The following is a 13,247-nucleotide window of genomic DNA, read 5'->3' as shown; positions in this document are numbered from 1 at the left end:
CCCTCGAATCAACCCCACTTAAAGCACTATGCGCTTCAGTCACGGTAAAAGAAGAAGACAAGTCAGTGGGCCAGGCATCTTCGGGGTGTCTCATCGTAATAAACCCTACTTATCCGGATCAGAAAGTGAAAATAGGGGTAGGTTTAATGAAGGAAACACAAGCCAAGTTACGCAACATCCTTATGACCAACTTAGATGTATTTTGCTGGCGCGACACAAATATGACAGGCGTTCCGCGGGATGTCACGCAACATCACCTTAATGCTATGTGAACATGACACCTGTACGGCAAAAGAAGAGGCCCATGGCACTCGACAGGAGTGAATGGTTGCGCGGAAAAGTGAACAAGCTGCTTAAGGTCAACCTCCTGCGCAAAGTAAACTACCAGACATGGATGGCCAACCCGGTCTTGGTTCTTAAGACCGATGGGTCATGGCGCTTGTGTGTCGACTTCAAGGATGTTAACATAGTGTGCCCGAAGGATAACTACCCTCTACCCGAAATCGACTGGAAGTTCGAATCCCTCATTGGGTTCAAGTTTAAATGTTTCTTAGACGCGTACAAGGGTTATCACCAAATCGCAATGGTGCAAGAAGACAAAGAAAAGACAATAATACAGACCACGGCATATACTGTTACACGAAGATGCCGTTAGGTCTTAAAAATGCTGGCACCACTTACCAGCGTGTAACGACCAGCCAAAATCCCTATTGACGCAGTACGTTATTCACCGGTGTCATTGCGAGGTATTGACCTCTATATGATATGTTTTATAAACATTGCATTCTTTTGAAAATGCACACCATAAATGAATATTAAATCCAAGGTTTTCGACATCTGATGATTTCTACATATAGACAATCACTGTAAATAATAGTTTAAAATAATACGCCCGTTGACAATGCCTTCAAAATAAGATACATGGTGATGATTTTGTGAATGCAAAGTTTTCTTGAATAAAGCATGTATGACTCCATGCACATAGCTTGTATAATGTATAAGCAAACAGCAAAAGTTTCTAGGAACCTAAGAATAAACATGCTAAAAGTGTCAACACAAAAGTTGGTGAGTTCATAGTTTTATTATTGCGCATAATCTATATATAAAGGTGGACCACAAGATTTCATTTGTTTCATCCAAAACGTTTATCAAAATATTCTACGAAATTGAGCACCCTGGTACCTAAACTTAACGTATATATAATAAGTACCCATGTTTTAACATACATGAAACCAACATGTACATTACACGCAAACCAACGTGTACTAAACTCAAATAGCATATGCCCGCTTTATAGTTCAGGCTAGGGTCTCTATACCTGGAACAGACGGGGATGTCAAGCCCTATGGATCCATATGCAACTACTCGCGCCCACCAGTTCTTATAACCGGCAGTTACTAGTTACCAAAGCTAAGGGATTTTCGGTTCAAACTCAGTGTAGAATTAAGTATGTACTTGTGTCCATTGCGTTTAAAATAAAGTGCATGTATTCTTAGCCCAAAAATATAGATTGCAAAAGTAATTAAAAAGGGATCTATAAACTCACCTTAGCAGCACATAAAGCAATTCACAGAGATGTGACCGAAACTCGAAAAGCAAGTAACCGTAGACCTCAACCTAGAGAACATATGTTGGTCATTAAATGTCTAACAAACTAGGTCGGTCCATAAGATAAGTATAGTCCTATTGCTCAAGTCCGACTCATAAATTTAGCAAAGTTTAGCAAAAGTCAACAAAAGTCAAAACAAGTCAAAGTAAGTCAAATGCAAGTCAAACTCAAGTCAAACGCAAGTCAACAATCTCATAATATTACACAAGTTGGTCAAGTAGCCAAACATAGGTCAAACTTAAGTTAGTCATTTTTACTTAGAAAACAATATTTTTTACATATATGTATTTTTTAGGTATTTAGTAGCTGATTTCGGGTCCCACCAACTTCAAAATAATATATTTGGTCGTGACTATTGGAAAGTATATCATCACACCTTTCTATAGCCAGTTTATTTGACAAAAACAGAGTTACAGTTGAAAAGTTATGATGTTCTGAAAACTGACCCAGGAAACTTAAATGCTGTTAACAGCTTTTTTTTTCCAACTAGAAACGCAGCAGCAAGATCCCATTTTCACGCTCGTTTTAAACCTGTTTAGACTCGACAAAAACATAGATATAATATATCGTTTTAAAGCTTGTCGTAAAGACTTTCAATACCAACTAATAGTTTTATCCAAACTTATCCGATTTCAACTTACGAGTCCTCAAAGTAGGCCCGAGAGTCATGTTGACAATTTTGTTAAAATACTAAAAATTTTCCATTGACAACTCAAATTCTAAACTATAATGCTTGAGCATGTAGAAATCATGTCACAAGTCCAAAATAATATTTTAGACATGTTACATACTTTTGTTTCTCAAAATTTCGCATATCGGATGTGTCCACGGTGCCCGTTACCCATTTTGACACTTTAAACCCATTTGGTCAAACGCAGTCAACTGCACATAATATTTGATTTAAACAACGTAGTCAACTTGTAGAATTTTTATAAAAATAAGTACATGTCCATTTGGCTTGAAATACACGTCAAAATCTCCGTAACTCAAAGTCCTAAAACATATCCAAAGATCAGAGTCTAAGTCCTAATATAAAAATTGCAGCAGTCTCAAATGCGTCTGACGGTTTTTCAGAAAATTTTCAGCGCGCGCCAGTTTTTGTAAATTCTACCATTTATTCTAGAAAAATGAAAACGACGAACGGCCAATTGGAGATTGTAGCGACCCGAAAAAATCATCATTGACGGCGCCGTCTACTTAGGTCCCGTTACGTGGTCATAAGTCTTTAAACAACGTTTGACCAAAAGTATGTCGCATTCATTTCATAAGTAAAGATGTTTCAAGTGTTACAAAGTAGTTCAAAGGCTAGTTACGTTACAACATTTTAAGTACGAATGAAACCTATGCGACACAAATTTAAGTAAAGTCAAAAGACGCTCCGTATGCATGTATACTCGACATCCAAGCAATTATCAAAAAGTAGAGTGCGGAAGCATGTATCATTTAGCGTTCAAGGACCTAAGAAAACATATAGAAAACTGTCAACGAAAAACGTTGGTGAAATCATAGGTGTAGTAGTAAACGTTGTTTTTGAACCACAAGATTTTGTATCGCCATAACATTGATTATCAAAATCGTTTTCATTCCGAAGTTGTTATACGTTTGTGGAGCACCCAATTATCAAGACTTAAATGTTCACAAACCCTGTTATCATAGTGTTAGAACCTACACTATATACTCGAAAATATATTTCATCCGCTAACGGTAGCGAACCTTCCGAATGAGGGCTTGTCAAGCCCGTGTGATCACACAACATAAGTTTACGTTTACACCCTGCAAGTGTAACTAATGATAATTGAATTGAGGCCTTTTTGTTCTAACTCCACGTGGAATGTTTGTTTCCGTACTTGTGTTCAAAGCATAAAAGTATTATACGTATATGTTTCTCATCCCACAGTTTAAAGAGTAAAAGTTGTTGAAAAGGTGGGACTATGATCTCACCTTGGTTGCACGAATAGTATAATGTACTTCACAAAGTAATGTGTGCAAGAACGAATGCTGGTCTTGACCTAAACAAATAGGTTCGTATTAATATCGGTAAACACGGTCGGTCAAAGTGTTCAATTAGTCATATGGCTTGTTACGACTCGATAATATAGCATGTGAGTCACGTTGTCAAGTTTCATGCAAGATACAAGTATGAAAGCACGTTAGAACGATTGCATAAGTATTCGATTAAGTTTGATCAAAAGTCAACTTTGGCCGAGTCAAAGTCAACGAAAAAGTCAACACGTTCGGGTCGGGTCCCGAACTATTTTTCCTGAGGTTTTTAATCATATATAAGCATGTTAGAAGAAGTTACATGTGAATCGGAGGTGCGTAGCATAGTTAGAATTTAACGGTAAACGACCAACCAAATCAGAACCTGGCAGTTCATCTGGACGGCGTCCAGATTGGCTAGACGGCGTCCAGATGTGAAGGCCTGGACGGCATCCAAGAATCTGGACGGCGTCCAGATTAGTGCACAGAACCTGTTGCTGAAAACACACAAGTGCACGAACCAAACTTCAAACAATCCTATTTTATGATCCGCAAACAATCAAAACATGTATCTTATATCATCGGAAAGGTATTTTGATGAGGAAAACAACTAAACACATTTCATCAATCAATCTACCACTTACAACAACCAAAATCACATTTAATGCTCATCATTAATTGCATCCAAGTTCATAACTCTCATTTCATGATTCGGTGATCCATTTTACATAAATGATATGCCGTTTCGAAGGTAATTAAACATACATTGCAACTAAACACTTACAAGCAACATTGTCAAGCATTTAAGGCATCAAAATTCACATTGAAGACCACCAACCCCTAACCAAAAATCATAAACTCATAAATCATGTTATTGAAGTTTTCTTAATCAACCTACACATCAAAATGAAGCTAGTGATGCTAGTAACACAATTAATACTTGCACTTTAGCATATCAACAACATTTAATCACCCAAAACTCAAGATTAAACACACACATTTCAAGTTCATGCTAGTTACACTAAAATAACGAGATCGAACATATAAATCACATAATCATGTTAGACTTGAGCCATAGACACTAATTAACACTTATATAAGTTAAAAATATCAAGAACACAAAATCTAGTGTTTTTAGAAAGTTACCCAAATGCAATAAAGTTGGTATGGATTTGAAGAGGAAGATGCAAAGATTTCGAATATGTAATTTGTTTTAGTTGATGCTTGCTAGATCGAAAATAGATGATGAATCTTTGAGTTGGTTGTTTGAGAGAGAAGTTGAAAGTAAGAGAGAAAGTGAAAGATGACTAAATGGAGGAGGATGGAGTTGACTAGTTGACCTAGTCATCTCTTTGCCCTCTTGGCAAGTTTAGTCCTTCAAGTTTGATTCAGGTGCGTGAATTACCTAAACGAAATATTTTAAAATGCGTATTAACGGGAGATGTTATAATTATATAACAGACTTTAAAATAGTATAACGGAAAGTAAACGGAAAAAGACGGGATGTTACATTACCTACTCCTTAAAAGAAATTTCGTCCCGAAATTTAAGTAGGCATAGTAGTCGTTGTTTCTTCCTTAGGATCTTGCGTTTCCAAATTCACGAAAAGATGAGGGTATTTCCTTTGCATTTGATCTAGTCTCTCCCAAGTAAACTCGGGTCCCCTTTTGGCATTCCAACGGACTTTGACAATTGGAATTCGGCTTTATTTTAGTGTTTTGATGGAATGGTCCACAATTTCAATCGGTTCCTCCAAGAAATGAAGTTTGTCATCAATAGTAAGCTCCTCATGAGGGATGACGAGTTCGGGTTCGGCAAGGCACTTCTTCAAATTAGAGACATGGAAAGTAGGATGCACGAAGCTCAATTGAGGCGAAAGATCTAAACGATAAGCAACGGTTCCAACACGCTCCAAGATTTCAAAAGGACCAATATACCATGGATTTAGTTTTCCGCGTTTCCCGAAATGGATTACACCTTTCCAAGGTGCGACTTTTAACATTACGTGATCACCGACTTGGAATCCGAGGTCATTGCGTCTAGTATTGGTATAGCTCTTTTGATGACTACGGGCCGTCCTAAGCCTATCTCGGATTTGAACAATCATTTCGGTTGTTTCATGAATGAGTTCAGGTCCGGTGATTTGTGTGTCGCCTACTTCGGCCCAACAAAGAGGTGAACGACATTTTCAGCCATATAACGCTTCGAAAGGTGCGGCGTTGATACTCGCATGGTAACTATTGTTGTAGGAGAATTCAGCAAGAGGCAAGTGCTTATCCTAAGCTTTTCCAAAATCGATAACGCATGCTCGTAGCATATCTTCCAAAGTTTGAATTGTGCGTTCGTTTTGTCCATCAGTTTGTGGATGATATGCGGTGCTCATGTCTAAACGCGTTCCCAACGCTTCTTGTAAAGTACGCCAAAATCTAGAAACAAAACGGCCATCTCGGTCGAAAATTATCGATAAAGGTACACCGTGACGGGCCACGATCTCTTTAATGTAAAGTTGTGCAAGTTTTTCCATGTTGTCGGTCTTCTTCATGGCGATGAAATGTGCGGATTTGGTAAGACGGTCAACAATAACCCAAATAATATCATAACCGCCCACCGTCTTTGGTAGTTTGGTGATAAAATCCATCGTTATCCTTTCCCACTTTCATTGCGGGATCTCGGGTTATTGAAGTAGTCCGAACGGTCTTTGATGTTCGGCTTTGACTTTGGAGTAAGTTAGGCACTTTTCAACATAAGTAGCAACGTCCCTCTTAATGTTCGGCCACCAATATTGTTCCTTGAGGTCGTGGTACATCTTATTGGCACCGGGTTGAATCGAATATCTTGACTTATGGGCTTCACCTAAAATAAGGCTTCGTAAGTCCCCATAACTAGGTATCCAAATTCTTCCGGTGAAATATCGGAGTCCGGTCTCCTTAACTTCTAATCGAGAGGTGAGGATGTTTAAGCATTCGAGGGAGATGTTCTCATCCTTGAGAGCCTCATCTTGGCCTACACAAATTTGGTTATTGAGATTGGTGTGAATAGTGATGTTTAAAGCTCGGACACGAAGAGGCCCCGCTCTTTCTTTTCGACTTAAGGCATCGGCTACTACGTTTGCCTTCCCAGGATGGTAACGAAGCTCGCAATCATAATCGTTCAATGTTTCAATCCACCGTCGTTGTCTCATGTTTAGTTGTTTTTGATCGAAGATGTGTTAAAGGCTTTTGTGATCGGTGAAGATAGTAATTTTGGTTCCATAAAGATAGTGTCTCCACATTTTAAGTGCAAAGACAACGGCTCCGAGTTTGAGATCATGTGTCGTATAGTTCCGTTCATGAATTTTCAATTGTTGAGAGGCATAAGCAATGACTTTCTTTCGTTGCATCAATACACACCCAAAACCATGTTTTGAGGCATTACAATATACAACAAAATCATCATTGCCTTCGGGAAGTGACAAGATAGGAGCGGTGGTTAGCTTTGTCTTCAAGATTTGAAATGCGGATTCTTGCTCAGTCGCCCAAATGAATTTTTTTCCCTTGTGAGTTAACGCGGTTAGAGGACGAGCAACCAAGGAGAAGTTTTCGATGAATCTATGATAGTACCCAGCGAGACCCAAGAATTGAAGAATGTGAGTAGGAGTAGTAGGAGTTTCCCATTTGCTAATAGCTTCGATTTTTTATGGATCGACCTTAATACATTGATCACTTACAACATGACCAAGAAATTGAACTTCCTTCAACCAAAATTCACACTTGGAGAATTTGGCATAGAGTCGTTCTTGTCTCAAGAGTTCAAGCACAAGTCGGAGATGTTGTTCATGCTCTTCTTCGCTTTCAGAATAGACCAAGATATCATCGATGAATACAATAACGAACTTGTCGAGATACGGTTTGCACACGCGGTTCATAAGATCCATGAACACCGCCGGTGCGTTAGTGAGACCAAATGGTATGACAAGGAATTCATAACTACCATGGCGAGTACGGAAAGCGGTTTTGGAGACATCTTCCCCCTTAACCCTTAGTTGATGATAGCCCGAGCGGAGATCAATTTTCGAATATACACAAGATCTTTGTAATTGATCAAAGATGTCGTCGATGCGTGGAAGAGGATATTGGTTTTTAACTGTCAATTTATTTAGTTCACGATAATCGATGCACATTCGTAGGGATCTATATTTCTTTTTAACAAACAAAATCGGAGCGCCCCATGGTGAATGGCTAGGTTGGACAAAACCAAGGTCAAGTAGTTCTTGGATTTGAGTTTGCAATTCTTGCATTTCAGAGGGAGCAAGTCTATACGGTGCACGTGCTACTGGTGCAACTCACGGAATAAGATCGATTTGGAATTCTACCGGTCGATGAGGTGGAAGACCCAGCAATTCGTCGGGAAATACATCGGAAAAGTCACGAATAATTGGCACATCATTGATATGCTTCACATCGGACTCGAATTTCTTAACGTGGGCAAGGATCGCAAAACAACCCTTACGGAGTAGTTTTCTAACTTTAAGGCACGAGATGAGGTTGAGTCCGGTGCAACTCTTATCGCCATAAATAATCAAAGGTTCACCATTCTCGATAGGAATTCGGATTGCGTTAAGATCACAAAGGATGTGAGATTTTGTTTTTGGTAACCAATTCATACCAATTATTACATCGAAGCTCCCTAGTTCCATAGGTATCAAGTCAATTTCAAATTCTTTACCCAATAAATTTAACGTACACCCCCGATAATATTTGTCGGCACTCAATAGTTTCACATTGGCCACTTCAATAGTATAATTAGTATCTAGGGGGAGTGTTGGAGCACGAAAAGCGTGAGTCAAAGTCTTGGATACAAAACTCTTATCGGCACTCGAATCGAATAAACAAGTAACATAAGTGTTGTTGAGAAGAAACGTACCCGTGACTAGTTCATTGTCATCTTGGGCCTCCGCGGCGTTAATGTTGAAAGCTCGGCCGCGTGTGTTTTGGCTGGCTTTCTTCTTTGGGCATGCATTCCTAAAATGACCCGGTAGACCACATTCAAAACAAACACCCGTCTTTGGTACATTGGGCCCCTTTTGAGCGACGGGGGCGGCACTTCTACAATCATTGGCCACATGGCTACTCCTTTGACACCGGTGGCAAAACGGCTTGCCACATTCTCCATAATAATGCTTGTGGCATTTGTTGCAAAAAGGTTAAGTTCCGGCATAACTTTTCTTGCCGTCGGAAGTGAAAGGCTTTTTGATGAAGGTGTTGTTGTTGTAGTTGTTTGATGGGGTGGCTTCCCATTTTCTCTTGTTGCCACCAGATTTATCCTCGGCCTTAGGTGCCGGTACTACAATTTCGTCCACCGTTTTTATTAATTTACGGGCCATATTCAAAGCTTCTTGGTGATTAGTGGGTTTGGATGACATTACCCCGTGTTTGATGCTCTTAGGCAGGCCATCCATGTAAAGTTCGACTCGGAGGGATTCGGGAGTCACAAGAGCCGGACACATTAAGGCTAGTTTGGCAAACCGTTGATTATAAGCTTTGAGGTCGTTTCCGACCGCTTTTAGAGTTCTTAGCTCTTGCTCGAGTTTGTGAGTCTCTTCACGAGGGAAGTATTCGGTGATCATCTTCTCCTTTAAGTCGGACCAAGAGAGAGCGTGGGCTTCATCGGTACCAACCGATTGCACATACGTGTTCCACCACGTGAGAGCGATACCGGCAAAAATGTGGGTAGAATATTTGACCTTGTCTTGGTCTCGGCAACCGCTTATGCTAAAAACGGCTTCCGTTTATTCGAACCATCGGGTGAGAGTAACCGTTCCCCCGGTTCCATCGAAAGTATGAGGTTTGCACCCCATAAAAGCTTTGTAGGAGCATCCCTCATTTGAATTTCTGACTCCATTATTGTTGTTGTTGTTGTTGTTGTTGTTGGGGTTGTTGTTGTTGGATGAGTGACCGGCCATGGCCGCATCTACGGCGGTGGTGATCATTCGTTCAAGAGCTTGTTCGGGAGTCTCATTGCGTAGGGCTCGGCGAGGAGGCATTGTTCTTCAAGACACAAGAATATCGTTGATTAGTATTCTCAATAATACTAATCGTGATATGGAATAAAGATAGAGAGAAAATTTTCCTTGACTCGCCCTAAATTCTTTATGTCATAACGTCGGGACATCCATATGAGTTACAGTAATATAATCCCGGCAATTATATTACCCTAATTCATATCTGCATTCGACATTATCACATAAGGTCAAGATTGAAATGTCCCGTTCTTATTGATTAAAAACGTTCCATATTAATTGATTTCGTTGCGAGGTTTTGACCTCTATATGAGACGTTTTTCAAAGACTGCATTCATTTTTAAAACAAACCATAACCTTTATTTCATAAATAAAGGTTTAAAAAGCTTTACGTAGATTATCAAATAATGATAATCTAAAATATCCTGTTTACACACGACCATTACATAATGGTTTACAATACAAATATGTTACATCGAAATCAGTTTCTTGAATGCAGTTTTTACACAATATCATACAAACATGGAATCCAAATCTTGTCCTTATTTTAGTATGCAACAGCGGAAGCTCTTAGTATTCACCTGAGAATAAACATGCTTTAAACGTCAACAAAAATGTTGGTGAGTTATAAGTTTAACCTATATATATCAAATCGTAACAATAGACCACAAGATTTCATATTTCAATACACATCCCATACATAGAGATAAAAATCATTCATATGGTGAACACCTGATAACCGACATTAACAAGATGCATATATAAGAATATCTCCATCATTCCGGGACACCCTTCGAATATGATATAAATTTCGAAGTACTAAAGCATCCGGTACTTTGGATGGGGTTTGTTAGGCCCAATAGATCTATCTTTAGGATTCGCGTCAATTAGGGTGTCTGTTCCCTAATTCTTAGATTACCAGACTTAATAAAAAGGGGCATATTCGATTTCGATAATTCAACCATAGAATGTAGTTTCACGTACTTGTGTCTATTTTGTAAATCATTTATAAAACCTGCATGTATTCTCATCCCAAAAATATTAGATTTTAAAAGTGGGACTATAACTCACTTTCACAGATTTTTACTTCGTCGGGAAGTAAGAATATGCCACTAGTTGATTCACGAACCTATAACAATATATACATATATATCAAAGTATGTTCAAAATATATTTACAACACTTTTAATATATTTTGATGTTTTAAGTTTATTAAGTCAGCTGTCCTCGTTAGTAACCTACAACTAGTTGTCCACAGTTAGATGTACATAAATAAATTGATAAATATTATCTTGAATCAATCAACGACCCAGTGTATACGTATCTCAGTATTGATCACAACTCAAACTATATATATTTTGGAATCAACCTCAACCCTGTATAGCTAACTCCAACATTCACATATAGAGTGTCTATGGTTGTTCCGAAATATATATAGATGTGTCGACATGATAGGACGAAACATTGTATGCGTGTCTATGGTATCTCAAGATTACATAATATACAATACAAGTTGATTAAGTTATGGTTGGAATAGATTTGTTACCAATTTTCACGTAGCTAAAATGAGAAAAATTATCCAATCTTGTTTTACCCATAACTTCTTCATTTTAAATCCGTTTTGAGTGAAACAAATTGCTATGGTTTCATATTGAACTCTATTTTATGAATCTAAACAGAAAAATTATAGGTTTATAGTCGGAAAAATAAGTTACAAGTTATTTTTGTAAAGGTAGTCATTTCAGTCGAAAAAACGACGTCTAGATGACCATTTTAGAAAACATACTTCCACTTTGAGTTTAACCATAATTTTTGGATATAGTTTTATGTTCATAATAAAAATCATTTTCTTAGAATAACAACTTTTAAATCAAAGTTTATAATAGTTTTTAATTAACTAACCCAAAACAGCCCGCGGTGTTACTACGACGGCGTAAATCCGGTTTTACGGTGTTTTTCGTGTTTCCAGGTTTTAAATCATTAAGTTAGCATATAATATAGATATAGAACATGTGTTTAGTTGATTTTAAAAGTCAAGTTAGAACTATTAACTTTTGTTTGCGAACAAGTTTAGAATTAACTAAACTATATTCTAGTGATTACAAGTTTAAACCTTCGAATAAGATAGCTTTATATGTATGAATCGAATGATGTTATGAACCTCATTACTACCTTAAGTTCCTTGGATAAACCTACTGAAAAATAGAAAAATGGATCTAGCTTCAACGGATCCTTGGATGGCTCGAAGTTCTTGAAGCAGAATCATGACATGAAAACAAGTTCAAGTAAGATCATCACTTGAAATAAGATTGTTATAGTTATAGAAATTGAACCAAAGTTTGAATATGATTATTACCTTGTATTAGAATGATAACCTACTGTAAGAAACAAATATTTCTTGAGGTTGGATGATCACCTTACAAGATTGGAAGTGAGCTAGCAAACTTGAAAGTATTCTTGATTTTATGTAACTAGAACTTGTAGAATTTATGAAGAACACTTAGAACTTGAAGATAGAACTTGAGAGAGATCAATTAGATGAAGAAAATTGAAGAATGAAAGTGTTTGTAGGTGTTTTTGGTCGTTGGTGTATGGATTAGATATAAAGGATATGTAATTTTGTTTTCATGTAAATAAGTCATGAATGATTACTCATATTTTTGTAATTTTATGAGATATTTCATGCTAGTTGCCAAATGATGGTTCCCACATGTGTTAGGTGACTCACATGGGCTGCTAAGAGCTGATCATTGGAGTGTATATACCAATAGTACATACATCTAAAAGCTGTGTATTGTACGAGTACGAATACGGGTGCATACGAGTAGAATTGTTGATGAAACTGAACGAGGATGTAATTGTAAGCATTTTTGTTAAGTAGAAGTATTTTGATAAGTGTATTGAAGTCTTTCAAAAGTGTATAAATACATATTAAAACACTACATGTATATACATTTTAACTGAGTCGTTAAGTCATCGTTAGTCGTTACATGTAAGTGTTGTTTTGAAACCTTTAGGTTAACGATCTTGTTAAATGTTGTTAAGCCAATGTTTATAATATCAAATGAGATTTTAAATTATTATAATATCATGATATTATCATGTATGAATATCTCTTAATATGATATATATACATTAAATGTCTTTACAACGATAATCGTTACATATATGTCTCGTTTAAAAATCATTAAGTTAGTAGTCTTGTTTTTACATATGTAGTTCATTGTTAATATACTTAATGATATGTTTACTTATCATAGTATCATGTTAACTATATATATATCCATATATATGTCATCATATAGTTTTTACAAGTTTTAACGTTCGTGAATCACCGATCAACTTGGGTGGTCAATTGTCTATATGAAACATATTTCAATTAATCAAGTCTTAACAAGTTTGATTGCTTAACATGTTGGAAACATTTAATCATGTAAATATGAAACTCAATTAATGTATATAAACATGGAAAACTTCGGGTCACTGCAGTACCTACCCGTTAAATAAATTTCGTCCCGAAATTTTAAGCTGTTGAAGGTGTTGAAGAATCTTCTGGAAATAGATGCGGGTATTTCTTCTTCATCTGATCTTCATGCTCCCAGGTGAACTCGGGTCCTCTACGAGCATTCCATCGAACTTTAACAATCGGTATCTTGTTTT

This window comes from Rutidosis leptorrhynchoides, chromosome 3 (genome assembly GCF_046630445.1).
Source record: "Rutidosis leptorrhynchoides isolate AG116_Rl617_1_P2 chromosome 3, CSIRO_AGI_Rlap_v1, whole genome shotgun sequence".
Lineage (NCBI taxonomy): Eukaryota > Viridiplantae > Streptophyta > Magnoliopsida > Asterales > Asteraceae > Rutidosis > Rutidosis leptorrhynchoides.
Note: the sequence above shows the minus strand (reverse complement) of the source record.